At 42.8% G+C, this 17,787-nt stretch overlaps 1 protein-coding gene across 1 annotated transcript in view; it reads right to left on the bottom strand.

Annotated features, from left to right (window-relative positions):
• The window catches only part of LOC126192013 (unconventional myosin IC), a 431,394-nt gene extending 414,218 nt beyond the window's left edge, over positions 1–17,176 (bottom strand). The window contains exon 1 of the mRNA XM_049932574.1: positions 17,127–17,176. The gene's annotated coding sequence lies outside the window, so the exon portion shown is untranslated. The remainder of the gene's footprint in view (positions 1–17,126) is intronic.
• Positions 17,177–17,787: the final 611 nt, after the last annotated feature.

Below are 17,787 nucleotides of genomic sequence, written 5' to 3'. Positions count from 1 at the left end.
TGTTAACGAATTTCTTTTTTCGGAAATATTTTTTTTACTCAGCCATTCTGTATTTTTTATCCTCTCTACTTCGTCCATCATCAGTTATTTTGCTGCCCAAATAAAAAATGGTTCAAATGGCTCTGAGCACTAGGGGACTTAACTTCTGAGGTTATCAGTTCCCTAGAATTTAGAACTACTTAAACCTAACTAAGCTAAGGGAATCAAACTTACATGCCCGAGGCAGGATTCGAACCTGCGACCGTAGCCGTCGCGCGGTTCCAGACTGTAGCTCCTAGAACCGCTCGGCCACTTCGGCCGGCGCTGCCCAAATAGCAAAACTCGTTTTCTTCTTTTAGTGTCTCATTTTATAATTTCCTCTCCATCGCTTGATTTAATTCGTATACATTCTACTACACTTCATTCACTTTTGTTGATGTTCCTCAAATAACCTCTTTTCAAGATACTTTCCATTCCGTTCAAGTCCTCTTTCATGTCCAACGCCATCTGAGACAGGATTACAATGTCTTCGGCAAACGTCGAAGTTTTCACTTCTCCTCCATGAACTTTTATTCCCTTTCCACATTTCTCTTTGGTTCTCTCTATTGCTTGCTCAGTGTACATATTAAACAGCGTAGGGAACACGCTACAATCATGTCTCATTCCCTTCTTAACTATTGCTTCTCTTTCACGTCCTTCGGCGCTTTTAACAGCAGTCTGTACCGAGCCAGGTGGCGCAGTGGTTAGCACTCTGGACTCACATTCGAGAGGACGACGGCTCAAACTCGCGTCCGGCTATCCTGTTTTAGGTTTTCCGTGACTTCCCTAAACTGCTTCAGGCTAATGCCGGGATGGTTCCTGTGAAAGGGCACAGTCGACGTCCTTCCCCATCCTTCCCTAATCTGAGGGGTCCGATGATCTCGCTGTTCGGTTCTCACCCCCGAATCAACCAACTAACCAACTGCAGTCTGTTTTCTGTACAAGTTGTAGATAAACCTTCGCTCCCTGTATTGTATCTCTGCTATCTTGGGTTAGTACACAATGTCAAAATCTTTCTCGAAATCGACAACTGCTACAAACACAGGTATGCATATCTTCAAAATATCTTCTAATATAAGATGTAGGGTAACTTTTTCCTGTCATTTTCTTTCATATCTCCGGAAGCCGAACTGACCTTCCCTGAGGTTGATTTTTACTAGTTTTTCCGCACAACTGTGAATAATTCATGTCAGCATTTTGCGACAATGACTTATTAAACTGTTGGTTAGGCAGTATCCACACCCGTCGGAAACTGCCTATCTTGGAACTGGATTTATTACATTCTTCCTCAGGTCTGAAGGTATTTCCTCTGTCTCATTTATCTTGCGTACGAGGTCAAATAGTTTTGTCGTGGCTGACTTTCCCAATGATGTCAATAACTCAGAGAGAATGTCGTGTACTCAGGGGCCTTGTTTCCACTTCGATCTTTCGATGCTGTGTCAAACTCATTCTCGTAATATCATATAAGCTATCTCATTTTCCTAACTTCCTCTTCTCTTTCTACAATAAGAACTGTGTGAGGAAATTAATGAAACTGATTTTTTATCTACCACAGTTTTTATTTTTTTTCATAAAACAGTATTGTCCCCTTCAAAGTAGTTCCCTTCGTAGGTATACACCAACGGGGTCGTTGTTCCCAGTCTTGTTAGCGACGCTGCTACGGCCTTTAACATGTCAGACACATTCTTTTGAATGTTCTTCAGAGCCCTAAAATGACCTCATTTTAAGACATTTTTCAATTCTGGGAAAAGAGAAAAGTCACAGGTGAATAAGGAGGGGAGGGGGGCTGTGGAACAACAGGAATGCGTTTTGGGGTCAAAACTTCAGTGATGGAAGTGGCTTTGTGACACGGGGACATTGCAGACAAGTGTATTCTTTCTGTTTACCCAGGATCCATCTTCTTATATACCTACCTTTTTGCTCTACTTACAGACTCTTATAACTGCAGTCGTGTTTCTGTACAAGATGTAAATAACTTATATCTCTGAATAATATATGTTTCTTCCACACTTTCGATGGGTCCCGTGCTCTCGGAAGAATGTCTTAACAGTAGTGAATGCAAACATTCTCCGACGCTGTGCGTACAGATGTGATGAGTGTTGTTTGAGAGGTGCGTCAGATGTGTAACCGACTTGCAAACAAAATATATAGTTAACTGAAGGGACTGACAGTGAAAAAGATGAGTAACGACTCGTAAAGAAAAAAAGAAAAAGTTTCAGCCTTCCAGCTAAACAAAAAAAAGTGTGGCCTCCCTGCTTAGGCTACAAAAGAATCTTTTAATAACCTTCTACGACGGAAGCAGATGTCTTAACGAGAACGAAGGAAAAGAAGCACAATCACCAAATGCAACCGTAGACGTTAGCCAGACACATTTTTCCTCTAACTTGAAACATGCAACTTCCGTCCACCAGAGCTGCGGCTGTTTTCATATGTTTTAGATCGGCTAAAAGTGGTCAAGGAATGGACTTCGGTCGACATCTTTGGTCATCAAGTACTATGAAACGTTTTAGGTATCATTTCCTTATGGTCCCGGCGGAGGTTCGAGTCCTCCCTCGGGCATGGGTGTGTGTGTTCGTCCTGAGGATAATTTAAGTTAAGTATTGTGTAAGCTTAGAGACTGATGACCTTGGCAGTTAAGTCCCATAAGATTTCACACACACACACACACACACACACACACACACACACACACACACACACATAATTTCCTTACCAACACAATGGAGATATAAACATGTGCATAGATGAGGGCATTGCAGAAAACTCCACATATACAAAATTTCTTGCTATAATAAATGATGGAAAAGTGAGATAATTTCATAGAATATATAACTGGAAAACTCAGATATATGTCCTGCACAAACTCAGTTTCCTAAAAAACACTAATATTATGAAAACGACATGCTGTGAACAAATTCAGTCTACATTAAGTTATGGGCAATGTTACGTTATGGGGGACATTCGCCTTGCTTCTATGGGACCGCTGTTCGTAATCAAAGGTACGCGTACAATTATGGCTGTGGAATACGTGAACATTTTTGTGAACCACCTCGAATCCCCTAATGCTTGATGTCTTCTCCGAAGTCGATGACATCTTCCAGCAGGGTAAATGTCCATGTGACAAGACCAGAGTAGCGCCACAGTAGTTTGAGTCTTGGCCACTAATTTCGCCTGCTCTGACCGCGACGGAACACATCTCGGTTGCTGTATGGCGCCAATTCCACGCCACAAACCAGCGACCAGCAATTTACACGATCAATGCTTTAGCCAACAGATGCCATATGCCACCGGAAACCTATCATATCAGATCTATTCGACGCCGAATCGCAGCTGTACTGCGTCCCAAAGGTGAATCGACACGCTATTAGGCAGATAGTGATAACGTTTTGGCTCATCAGTGTATCTCGCGCCTACTAATCGTAACCACCTACTCTAAAATTAACATAAATAAACATACACTGCTCGCCTAGACGTACAATCGAGAGGGAAATGTAAAAGTAATTTTTTAAAGCGGTACTCTACAGATTTGTCCTTCAGGTGATGTGACCCTGGAGACTGCTGAAAGAGGACACATTATAGTTTATAAAGTTTGAGGAAGTAGGACATATCTGTCTGTGAAAAGCTATAAGTCCGTTCTGTGCATTCGATGCCTCCGGAAGCGGAAAGAGGTGACTGACGCAAGTGTACTTCCCACATCCGTATGCAGGATACGACGCATCAAAGCGAAGCATGAAAACTATCTTCCACTGCTCTGACACAATGTCCATAAATAAAAAAGCGCATTACTCGTATGACAAGCACTGTTGGATAAAATTTTATTTTGTCTCAGACAGTCTCAATATAGAAAGAAAATTACAGTACTGTTGTGGAGAGCAATATCGTAAGAATGGTTTTTCTCATTTTACTCAAAGCTGTCTGTGACAAAATGAAAGGTTATTCAACAGTGCTTGTCATATGCGTAATGTCTTTTTTATTTATGAACCTTCTGATGCTGCATGTAATACCTGATTTGGTGTTATATATGCCAGTAATGCTAGAGATAAGAAAATATAATTATGACCAATTTTTGAATCAGAGTTATTGCCTCTAACCTCTTTCTGTGGCTTATTAAAAACTTCCGGTAAGAATGTGCGCCAGTAGTAGTCTATACCCTGCAAAGGGAAGCTAACGATAGAATTTCGAATGTTCATAGCATTTTACCTTAAGATTGTTACGTATCTGATGTTGAGTATAACACCAAATTATCTATTACAGATCCGCTGAAGAAGATTGAGAAATAAAAGAAGCATAACGCGACTGACACATAAACATACATAAGAAACCCTAATCGACGGTTCAGTGCCGACCGGCCACCGTGTCGTCTTCTGCCAATGGCGCCATTAGGTCGTAGTATGGAGAGTGTGGGGTCCTGAACGCCGCTCTTCCGGCCGTTATTAAATTTTCATACTTTAGAGCCACTACTCCTCTCTCAAGTAGCTCCTCATTTGAAATCACGAGCCTGAGTGTACCTCATTTCCAGTTTTCTCACCAAAAAAATATCCGTGATGGTACCGGGAGTTCAGTCTGGTCCACCGCATGACAATGATTCACGCTGACCACTCAGCCAAGGGGGCAGACAGTCTCTATACAGGGTGTTACAAAAAGGTACGGCCAAACTTTCAGGAAACATTCCTCACACACAAAGAAAGAAAATATGTTATGTGGACACGTGTCCGGAAACGCTTACTTTCCATGTTAGAGCTCATTTTATTACTTCTCTTCAAACCACATTAAACATGGAATGGAAACACACAGCAACAGAACGTACCAGCGTGACTTCAAACACTTTGTTGCAGGAAATGTTCAAAATGTCCTCCGTTAGCGAGGATACATGCATCCACCCTCCGTCGCATGGAATCCCTGATGCGCTGATGCAGCCCTGGAGAATGGCGTATTGTGTCACAGCCGTCCACAATACGAGCACGAAGAGTCTCTACGTTTGGTACCGGGGTTGCGTAGACTAGAGCTTTCAAATGCCCCCATAAATGAAAGTCAAGAGGGTTGAGGTCAGGAGAGCGTGGAGGCCATGGAATTGGTCCGCCTCTACCAATCCATCGGTCACCGAATCTGTTGTTGAGAAGCGTATGAACACTTCGACTGAAATGTGCAGGAGCTCCATCGTGCATGAACCACATGTTGTGTCGTACTTGTAAAGGCATATGTTCTAGCAGCACAGGTAGAGTATCCCGCATGAAATCATGATAACGTGCTCCATTGAGCGTAGGTGGAAGAACATACTGACGAAACTAAAATGAGCCCTAACATGGAAATTAAGCGTTTCCGGACACATGTCCACATAACATCTTTTCTTTATTTGTGTGTGAGGAATGTTTCCTGAAAGTTTGGCCATACCTTTTTGTAACACCCTGTATAAAGGAACGATAGCAATAATTTCTTAAATAACTGACTGGAAATTGTTTCTCTTTCATATCAACGGTAAAAGAGCCCCGTAGCACATTGTGTTCATTAAACTCCACGCAAAAGAAAAAGGGGGAGAGATAACTTTGAAAATTTTGTCTACTCTGCCCCCATTTCTCTCCACACTGAGGTGATGGTTCAGATGGCTCTGAGTACTATGGGACTTAACATCTGAGGTCATCAGTCCCCTAGAACTTAGAACTACTTAAACCTAAATAACCTGCAGACATCACACACACCCATGCCCGAGGCAGAATTCGAACCTGCGATCGTAGCTGTCGCGCGGTTCCGGACTGAAGCGCCTAAAACCACGCGGCCATAACGGCCGGCATACTGAGGTGATGTTCCCTCCGGCGGCTATAGCATCTCAGTCCAGAGGTATCAACTAGGGTTCTGAGGCTATACTCAGTTCGTACAGGCGGCCGGCTGAGGTGGTGAAGACTGCTGGCCTCGCTCACGGTGTGCAAGGAGAGCTGACAATTTGCAACATCGTTCCCGGCACTCACTGGGGTCCTTCGGTTTGGAACCGAGTGTCTCAACTAAAGGCTCCCCCGATTCTGTGACAGTCTTGGCTGCAGCATAATGGACCTGCGTTATCGAGTGGAGAATTTTAGACTCTTCTTGATAGGTCGGCGATGCGCTATCCAAAGAAGCAGCTACTCTGGTAGCAGAGTATTTGTGAAACGCATGTAATGGCTTTTTAGGCAAGAATATAGTTTGAGGTTCTCTCATGAACGCTCGTCAATCGAAACGCAGAGAGCGAAATCAGGCAGCGTACAAACATACTTCTACTATCAAAATTTTATCAGTAAATTGTCGAAGTATTCGTAACAAAGTTCATGAATTTACTACTCTTCAGGAAAGTTGTCGTGCTCACGTTATTCTCAGAACCGAGAGCTGACCGAATAGAAAGCTCTAAAATATTTAGCGGGGCATGGAATGTACGTCCTTAAAGACAGGTTAGGCGCCATAGGAGCAGGGTGTTCGTTGTAGTCGGTGAAAATATTTTATCTATCGAGATGGAAATCGAATGTGGCTGTATTGATACCTGGTAAACTCAAGTTAAGTCTAGGATGTTTTTAGCTGCCACCCGATTCCGTCGTGTCAGATTTAGTCATTCAAAGAGTCTACGCTCACTAGCGAAGAAATATCTAGATCATATGAAGGATACTTTCACCTACTGAACATAGACGGATTCGTTGCAGGTGGCACTTATAGGCAGCCTTTTGAAGCACTTTTGTACACGTTTTCCGAAAACTGTCTAAGCCGTGGCGGCTCGTTTCACTATCTATAACTTTTAGCTGGAGTCAGACGAGGGGACGCGGATTATTCCCTTGTGCGTTTGTCGCAGCCTCGTGTAGTCTTCAAAAGCGGCCGCTAGAGTCGCGTCCACAGAGAGAGGCCTCCGAAGAGAGCGGCGCCGTCACTTGACGGGTAGTTTTCGCACAGCGTGGAAACAGAGGCAGCAGCAGCAGTGCTTGGAGCGACGGACGCGCGGTGCGGATCGGCACACGTTTTCCGGGTCGCCGTTCACTGTTCCTCAACAGGGCTGGGCTGAAGTAAAGGTCTGGTTCGCTTATGATGTGCGTGGCTAGTTGTTCAGCTTGTAACCTCCCCCTCACTTATCGACCTTAATGACAGTGAAAAATTAAACCGCGTGTACCTAATGGAAATTTGGGAAAAGCAATCGTCACCGAAGTTAATCTGTCGGTAAAGAGGGAGGAAAGGGTTACATCTAAATGAAACGAAAAATGCAAATGAAACTGGTGGAAATTAATTTTGTAAAGGGGTAAAGTTAATAAAGAAAGTAAATGTGCGGCCGTTACGTTGACAATTAACTAGCGGTAATTAGATATTTGAGATTTGGGGGAAATTACGGTCGCCAGTCCTAAGGACAATTACTATAGTAACTGAAAAAGAAAGGTTATTACACATATAATTAGCACTAGAAGCGTGGCAACTGAAGGTTGACACGTGTAGTGTGAAAAACTGAAAGTTTGTCAGAAGTAATAAATTTCGCTACACTCTGACTTAATTTAGCAAAAGAATTAATAAAACCGGAAAATCGAAAGTTAATTTAGTGACTGAAGTTAATAGTGAGCTTTCTTTCTGAAGCACATCGAAATTCAGTAAAATACGGTTAGTCTTGGACTACCTCAACAATCATTTCAAAAGCAACTTGACTCTACGCAATTTAGAAATAAGAGATTTAACTTTGAACTTGAATTAAATGATTCTGAACAATTAACAATAGTAAAATTTAGTACGTACCAAGCTGAGCTGCAGTCACAGGTAAGCTAAAATATGCTAACAAAACTCGCACTCTTAATTTGTGCTCGTGTAATCTAAATATTGTAGCCAGCTATGAATACTTTAACTGAACTTTGAAATTAAAGCACTGAAATTGAATTATATTATTTTAATGCTGGCGTTTGAATTTCAACGACACTCGGGTTCATTTCGGAAAAGGAAGGGACCCTGCTTGGCAATGCAATTGGGACAATGAGCAACAAAGGTTCATGTTACGTCGCTGTAATTTTGTGATTTGAACAGTTTGAAAAGCTGAGGCCTGACATACAGTTCTGAAACTTTACGTGCTTTTAGTCTTCCTTGTTGGTTGATTGAAGGTTTGAAGTCGCCGATCGAGGAGGTGGCGACAGTCACTCATTGTCGGCCGTCGCTGTTGCAGAAGCTGGATGCTGGCGCGCCTTCTTCTCGACACGGTCACCAGGCGAAACGGGCTCTTGATGTGTGCCAGCTAATGCTTCCCGTCCGCGACACCGTGCTAGAAACTACCATAGCCGGTCGATCGCAATTACATGCTGCCAAACCCCGAAAGCCCGGCAACTTGCGGGAGCGTCACACAACACACCTGCTCAATCGCACTACACCAACCAGACTCCCCTCGCTGCCCGCGCTCCACGCGGCAGAGTTAACACTACCAGAGATCCTACACACTTTCGTTCTTCACACGACCTATCGATGTATTCGTTCGATAGCATAGTTTTCCCTAGGCAAGACCCAGCGTAAAATACAAATAATATTTACAAAACAAACCAATTATACATCAACATAAATGCATAAATATATATATATATATATATATATATATATATATATATATATATATATATACAAATATTAAAACAATTACAATATATAAAGACACAGAAATTTTATATCTTCGGGTAACAAAATAAGGAAAAAATTATGGTACAATAGATGGAAATAGGAGGATATGCATTTCCGGCGTTACACGCTCTGTGCACCGATTTCCCGCTCCGCAAGCTGTTAGAAGAGATGTTCGTGGCCATGTTCATTGAATCATCATGCACACCTTGTTGCTCGATTCTGTGAGTTTAGGAATAGTGTATTGCCCTGTCTGCTCTGCGTGATTTTGAAGTAACGTGACTTAATCTGCTGGCCAGCGTTCTCTCTCAAAAAATTTGCCATGATTAACGTTATGATTATTTAATGTGCTCAGTTGTTACGCATAGCTATATCGGGGCCTATGGTTCTTAAAAATTGTTTGTTTTAAAATTCATATGCAAGAGAACCAGCTGTTCTAAGTTTTAAATGTTTATTTTCATGCTGTTTTAGAAGCTGCTGGGCACTCTGGAATTACTGTTACCCATGCCTTTAGGCATGATGTTAGCGGAGGCTAATGGTAAGACCTTACCGGGTTGTTTATTGTGTTTGTTCCTGGAAGAAATTATAGGTACCTTTGCCGGCCGGTGTGGCCGAGCGGTTCTAGGCGTTTCAGTTTGGAGGCGCGCGACCGCTACGGTCGCAGGTTCGAATCCTGCCTCGGGCATGGATGGTTCAAATGGCTCTGAGCACTATGGGACTTAACTTCTAAGGTCATCAGTCCCCTAGAACTTAGAACTACTTAAACCTAACTAACCTAAGGACATCACACACATCCATGCCCGAGGCAGGATGCGAACCTGCGACCGTAGCGGTCGAGTGGTTCCAGACTGTAGCGCCTAGAACCGCTCGGCCACCCCGGCCGGCGGGCATGGATGTGTGTGATGTCCTTAGGTTAGTTAGGTTTAGGTAGTTCTAAGTTCTAGGGGACTGATGACCTCAGATGTTAAGTCCCATAGTGCTCAGAGCCATTTGAACCATAGCTCCCTTTCTGTAGTTCTCTGTTAGCGAAGCTTATTTCCTAGAGCGTATCAACTTATTAGAAACTCTATATAAGTGCAATCATGGTTAAACCATAACTTTACTTCCGTGTCGGCGACTTCTTGCCGCGTGGGCCTAGCCGTGTGCTCTGCTCTCGAGCATTTCCTATCGCTGCCTGCTGTTTGTTTCAAGTCACACGTCCTGGCTGTCTGTGCTCAAGTTGAGTATTTTATGTTATCTGAGTTGCACTGTAAATGAAATTTTGCTGTTGGCCAAGAGGCCTTTGATTAACTGGCTTCGCACAAGAATTTTTCCCTTTAATGTTTATTACATATTGTATCCTTGTTCTAAGTTTATTGTAAATCTTTTGGTGTAAACCTTTTGGTAGCTCTGCCTAATGTTCTGAAGAAATTTATCTAGAACTGTTTCAATTATTTTAATTGTCCGGTTTATTTAAAATTGTTTAATTTAAAATTTTTAAAAGGGCCAACATTGTTAAAGTCTTAGTTCTTCAATTACTTTGAGGTTATTATTATTGTAATTCAACGACTCTCTCATTCACTATTTTGAACGCCTTCATGTTTGTAATGTCAAATCAATTTTAATTTTCTCAACCGTTTTTCAAAGCAGACCTATTGTTACCTAACAAATGTTAAAATAAATGTAGCCTAAGGCTAAATGGCGTTGGGTAACGGGGCCTAGTCCTTCCATATCATTTCCCTGAGCCTGGTAACTTCCGATTTCACTGTCTTGAGCAGCTATTTCGACAGCCCACATGCAATGGAAATATTTTAGACCTTGTAGCTACAAACAGGCCTGACCTTATCGACGCTGTCAGTGTAGAGATTAGTGATCATGGTGTCATTATAGCAACTATGGTTACGTAAGTTAAAATGTCCATTAAGAACTCTAGGGGAGTATTTGTACTAGTAAGAGCAAAAAGCGGTTGTTAGCACCCCACTTAAACAATGAATGGACATCATATAGTTACAGTATGATGGACATAGAGGAATTACGGGCAAATCGTAACGAATTGTCAATCGCGTTCTGGAGACTTGTGTGCCAAGTAGGCGGATTAAGGACGGAAAAGCCCTACCAAGGTTTAATAACAAAATTCGGGTTGCTGAGGAAGCAGAGACTGTTGTACTCTCGGTTAAAAATATAGCGTGCAAACGATGAAAGGTAAAGTTAGTAGAAATTCATGCCTCTGTAAAAAGATTTATGCGCGTAGCATATAACAACTTCCGCCGTCGTAGCTTAGCAAAAAATATTGCTGAGAACCCGACAATATTCTGATTTCATGTAAAATCGCTAAGCGGGTCAGAGGCTTCTATCCAGTCACACGTTTACCAGTCTGGTGTTTCTATGGAAATTAAATTTCAGCAGGACGTAAAGCCTTCTTCAAAGTAAGAGTGTCGTGGAGTTCAGTTGTAGCTGGATGATATACAAGGTGATCAAAGAGTCAGTCTAAATTTGAAAACTGAATAAATCACGGAATAATGTAGATAGAGAGGTACAGATTGACACACATGCTTGGAATTACATGGGGTTTTATTATAATAAAAAAAATACAAAAGTTCAAAAAATGTCGGACAGATGGCGCTTCATCTTATCAGAATAGCAATAATTAGCATAACAAAGTAAGACAAACCAAAGATGATGTTCTTTACAGGAAGTGCTCAATATGTCCACCATCATTCCTCAACAATAGCTGTAGTCGAGGAATAATGTTGTGAACAGCACTGTAAAGTATGTCCGCAGTTATGGTGAGGCATTGGCGTCGGATGTTGTCTTTCAGCATCCCTAGAGATGTCGGTCGATCACGGTACACTTGCGACGTCAGGTAACCCCAAAGCCAATAATCGCACGGACTGAGGTCTGGGGACCTGGGAGGCCAAGCATGACGGAAGTGGCGGCTGAGCACACGATCATCACTAAACGACGAGCGCAAGAGATCTTTCACGCGTCTAGCAATACTTTTTTTTAGTTCTAATAAAACCCCATGTCATTCCAAGCATGTGTGTCAATTTTTACCTCTCTATCTACATTATTACGTGGTTTATTAAGTTTTCAAATTTATACTGACTGTTTGATCACCCGGTACATGGTGTAATGTCACGTTTACGGGCGCGCACTTTGCACCAGAGATGCATCTTTTCTCGGAATATATGAATCCAAAGTGGGTTCTGTGCTATTCTTAATTCCACTTGGTGGTTATTAGGAAATTATAAAACATGAAATCATTAATGTTCAAGGCTCATTCTTGCACGCATTTCTGACCTCTTTCACCTTCTTCTGACTACTCACTTCTGAGGAGAAGACACTACTGTGTAATAAAAAGTTGAGATAAGTATGTGTGTTATCTTAACTAGTGCCTCAATCCTGATTTATGAAATATTTAATAAATTTTCTGCAAAGATCAAATACTGAGCATTCGCTTAGTGGAATATTTTGGATTTATCATGTGTTGTGCATTGGCATCCAATCTGATAGCAGCTAACATTCCTTGATTAATAATTATTATTGCATTTAGTGATGTCATAACCTGCACTTCTGCAACAATCCCTGGTCACTGATTGATTTTAAAATTAATGTCATTTGCATTAATAGTGAACATTAATAAAAATTTATTACATCAGATAGGATGAATAGAGTGTATGACTATACATATACTGTATTTTATTCGGTTAATGCATACACACACTACAACTGGCGACCATGAAAGGACACTTTGAAATATTTATATTTTGCAGTTTCGTATGTAATGACACATCCTTGCTTTTTGTTTTATGGAACAGAATTAATATTAAATCGGGTGGAGAGAAACAGCCTTAAAACTGTAAAAGGATCAGCTATTTAATGCCACGAGAATATCGTTGTTGGAGCAGAAGAAAGGGCAACATTTGTTTACCGAGAAAGTTCGAATAAACATGCTGGTTCACGTTCACGATAGTCTGAATGAATGGGCCCAAGTCATGGCACAAAAAGCACCCCCAATCACAGAACCAACTCTGACCTAAACTACACACTCTTCACACAGTGGTTTAAGCGGTGCCCTGCATGATTTAAAAATACGCAAAACAGTGACTCGCAGACCACAGTACACACCTCCAGTCTGATGCTGACCATTTTCTTTGTTGTTTGGCCCAATGAAGACGTACAGCCTTGCGTGCCACAGCGAGCAATGGCCTCTTCGGAGATACTCGACTTCAAATGTCCATTGCGTGCAGTTCACTTCGTAATGTTCGCTCGGAAAGGGATTGCGATAGGCCTGCATTCACTGACTGCAGTGATTTCTATAGAGTTTGAAACTGGCTATCATTAAGGTGTGACACTCCCCCTAATCCCTGTCAGCATCTTTTTAGAACTATTCTCAGGTCACGTTATATGGCTGCGAGAGGTACACAATTTCTTATAGACACGCTGTACAGTTCGCGGTGGTACGCCAACAAATCGATCAACTTCAGTCATGTTTCATCATGTACACGTCCAAACGCGGTAGCTCCTTTCTGCCTTATTGCCATCTGTCCACGCCAACCTTACCTCGCCGATTCCATACGAGAGACTGTCATACATGCGCTATTTAAACATCATTTCCGCCCTTTTTATTGCTCATGAAAACCACACATTGCATGTTGCATCACCACATAGCGAGACCTTCAGAGGTGGTGGTCCAGATTTCTGTACTCAGCGGTACCTATAATACCCAGTAGCACGTCCTCTTGCACTGATGCATGCCTGTATTTGTCGTGGCATACTGTTCATAAGTTCATCAATGCACTGTTGGTCCAGATCGTCCCACTCCTCAACGGCGATTCTGCGTAGATCCGTCAGAGTGTTTGGTGGGTCACGTCGTCCACAAACAGCCGTTTTCAATCTATCCCAGGCATGTTCGATAGGGTCCATGTCTGGAGAACAATGTTGACCACTCTAGTCGATCGATGTCGTTATCCCGAAGGAAGTCATTCATAAGATGTGCACGATGTTCAAAAATGTTCAAATGCGTGTGAAATCTTTTGGGACTTAACTGCTAAGGTCATCGATCCCTAAGCTTACACACTACTTAACCTAAATTATCCTAAGGACAAACACACACACACTCATGCCTGAGGGAGGACTCGAACCTCTTCCGGGACCAGCCGCACAGTCAGGTTAGTCCTTTATGGAGGAGCGTCTTTTAAAAAGCGTGGGCCACTGTAGGCACTCTCTGAACAACTAAAAGTTCCAGAAAGTTCTTGAAAGTAAGGCACGGGATTCTAGAGGCCCAATCAAGGGACGCGGATTTAAAAACGCAGGGAAGGCTGGCTTCTGCCGTTGAGACTTGTTCCCACCAGACGGGTATAAAGAAAGGTCAACAAATTTTCTCCCCTTGCTCTCCAAACGAAGAAAGGAAATACAACTAACTTGTGCTCAAACTGCCGTACTCTCATCTCACGAAGTGACTCGACTAAGACTTGGTACGAACTAAAGCTGATTTCCCAGAACAGTGCAGAAAACACAATAAAATCAGCTGTCCAGCAGAAAATTCTCCTTGAAAGGTCAGCATGTGATAGACTAAAAATGTACCTCTCAGGACAAATTGTTAGCAGTAATAATTCAGGGAAGAATAAAATTATTAAAGCGGATGCGAAAAATAACAATATTTCAGCCAGTGTTATTGTATTATGCGACGGCAGATCCGCCTTCCGTCAGCTGCCATGTATTTTGTAGGCTAACAAAGAGCAGCGCGCTCACTGCTTAATGATAACGACTCATCATGTGAGTTATAGTCAGCATAATAATTGTTTTTGGAGAACGAAAACCTCCTGTGTAAAACTCAACGTGGATTCTGCAAACAGAGATTGAAACTTAGCTCATCCTCTTTGGCTGAGTTACAGAGCACCGTAGACATCAGCGTCCAGGCTGAGGTCACATTCTTAACTTCAGGAAGACATTTTATATAATTCCAGACTATCATTCACTCAACAAAATACGAGCTTACAGAGTATCGAACCAGATTTAAGAATGGATTCAGGACTTCCTTGCAGATAGAATTCAACATGTGGCTCTTAATAGAACAAGATCAACAAATGTACACCAAAGAGTACGCAGAAGAACTGTGGTAGGACCAGTACTGCTTGGAATATGTATGAAGAATAAGCTCCACAAGGTTGTCCGCAGATGACGCGATTATCTACATAGACGAAAAAAAATATAGCAACACCAAAAATTAATTACTGTAGAGCAATGAAATTTCGGGAATACATTTGCCTACGTAACATATTTAAGTGATTTTCATTGGAAGGTCACAGGTTAATGTAAGCGCGAGATAAGCCGTTGAAAACGTGAGATGCTGGTACATCAGTAGCCGGTATAGCCACCAGAATGTTGAATGCAAGCTTGCAAACATGCATCCGTTGTGTTTTACAGGTTCTGGGTGTCAGTTTATGGGATGGAGTTTCAGTCCTGTTCCACTTAGTTGTTCAATACAGGGATGGTTAATGCTGTTTGTGGATGCCGCTAGAGCTATCATCCGATTGTGTTCCAAGTGTTCTCAATTGGAGGCAGATCTGGTGATCGAGCAGGCGAAGGAACATGTCGACATTCTGTATGGCACATTGGGTTACAACAGCGGTATGTGGACGAGCCTTATCCTCTTGGAAAACACCACCTGGAATGCTGCTCATGAATGGCAGCACATAAAGTCGGATCAACGGGTTGACGTACAGTTTTACAGGCAGGATGCGTGGGATGACCACGAGAGTGCACCTCAGACCACAACTCTAGGTGTAGGTCCAGTGTGTCTATTACGGAGACAGGTTGGTTTCAGGCCTTCTAACCAACACAGAGCCATCACTGGCTCCGAGACAGGACCAGCTCTCATTAGAAAACGCAACAGACCTCCTTCCTGCCCTCCAATGAGCTCTCGCTGGACACCACTGGAGTCGCAAACGGTGGTAGTTTGGTGTCAGTGGAAAGCAAGCCACAGGGCGCCTGACTCGGAGTTGTCCTCGAAGCAACCGATTTTTAACAGTTCGATGTGTGACTGTGGTTGCCAAATGCTACTCAAATTGGTCCTCCATATACAATACGATGCGCTAGAGTCATACACCGAACATGGTCTTCCCTCTTGGTAGTGCCACGGGGCCGTCCAAAGTCTAATCTCCTTGCGACCGTTCATTCTCTGTTACGTACAAGACCCCATTTTAACTCGGGGAGGTGCTGATAATGGTGTCTTTGTCACCTTAAAGGCATTCTTGACTAACATTAACTCATCACGTCCAGTCTCAAAGGTAGCTAATGCTCACGACCGTTACAGTTTGTACATGAAGCGTACCCGATTTGCATCCTCATATTGCCACTGCTAGCTGCACTCTTGTGCGAGTGAAGCGAAATTTGACTAGACATCATCTTTCAGATGTTCAAACGTGTCTACCAACTTTCATTTATATCGCACAACTTCATCTTGGCGTTGCCACTTTTCCCCGTCAGTGTGTAAGAAATTAGCAACGCCAGAAGAAAGTAGCGATCTGCAGGAAGATCTGGAGAGGCAGGGACTGGCAGTTAACCCTAAATGTAAATAAATGTAACGTAGTGCGCGTAAATAGTCAAAGAAATCTATTGTTTCAGGATTGCACAGTTTACGACAAACAGTAACTATTGAAAAAAAGAAGGGACCAGGAGTAACAGAAGGGGGCGACGTAAATTGGAATGACCACAGAAAACAAATTGTAGGAGAATAGTTGCCATGTTGGAAGATTCTTAAGGAAATGTAATTCATCCACGGAAGGAGGGGCTTACAAGCCGATTTATCAACCGATTCTGGAGTATTACTCATCAGTCTGGGACGCTTACCAGGTTGGATTGATAGAAGAGATAAGATCTGACGAAGAGGCGGTGCGTTTTGTTAAGGAATCATTTGCTTTGAGCGAAAGTGTTGCGGGAGTGGTCAACAGATCCTAGTAGCAGTCTCTACAAGAGAGATGTTGTTTATCGCGGAGAGGTTTGCTCTTGACATTCCGACAGTACACGATCGGGGAAGAGAGGGCAACGTTTTACTTCCTCCCAAATACGTCTCGCAAAATGACGGCAACGACAAAATCCGAGAAATAGGAGATAACACTGCTCACGTGAATGGAACAGGAAGGGGGAAGTTGGCAATAGATGTAGTTATACAGGCGGCGAGGCTAGGTGTGTGCTACACGTATTTAGGTTGTAAGAAATATAGAAAAAATTGTCAGCTGTAAGTTGATCTCCAATTAATTTTATAGGCCAGCAGTTTCGGCGATATAATACACCATCATCAGCCCTCTATTCTAAATAGTGGATGAGCGTTTCAGCGACATTGAATTTTCATTGAAAAACTCATCCACTATATAGAACGGAGAGCCTGATGGTGTAGTATATTGCCGTATCCGTTAGCCTACAAAATAAATTGCAGATGAATTTACAGCTGACTGCTTTTTTGATATTTATAACATATATATCGGCTACCGGCTGTTATCCCACATAGCAAGAATGGATGCAGCTAAGTTAATACTTACTTTTGCCAGGTCCTGGCAGAGCGGCGGCGGCCACTGCAGCTAGAGACAGGCTTCTGCGAGCCAGTGGCCGGGATACGGAAGCTCTTCTTCCTACACGACACGCTAATCAGCGGCCCGCCGCGAAAATACAACACTCCACTCAGCGTCACTCACCGCCGCCTGCGCCGCTCGCCGTTGTGGCGCAGAGGCTCTCCTCCTAAATCTTCCGTCACTCTTTCCATTGCTACATCGCACAATACACTGCCTGACACGTGAGGCACCGAAACGACATGGTCGTTTGTCAATGTAACTTCCACTTGTACACATCGGCAGGTATTTAAATGATTAGAGTTGCAATTCTCTGCAGGTAGAACGGCCGCCAGATTACATTAGTGTCGGTTCGTGTTTAGTGTTGTTACCACGCCTGGTAGCGTATATAAGGGGCGCCAACAGCGTCAGATGGTAACTGATCGCTGTGAAGGACACGGAAATGTCGCGTACTCGTACGAGACGGCGTTATCAGCAACTGACGTAATTCGAAATGGGTCTCTCTTTGGTTGGCTGGTCGTATTTTTCAATATCTAAATTTGTAGGACATTCGTATGTGACAGTGGCCTGATGTTGGATTGCGTGACATTGAAGGCAGGCATACTCGTCATCAAAGGGCCGTTCAACCACTACT

The sequence above is a fragment of the Schistocerca nitens genome, chromosome 1 (assembly GCF_023898315.1).
Source record: "Schistocerca nitens isolate TAMUIC-IGC-003100 chromosome 1, iqSchNite1.1, whole genome shotgun sequence".
Lineage (NCBI taxonomy): Eukaryota > Metazoa > Arthropoda > Insecta > Orthoptera > Acrididae > Schistocerca > Schistocerca nitens.
The sequence above is the reverse complement of the archived record's forward strand: the minus strand, read 5'-3'. Positions and strand labels throughout refer to the sequence as shown.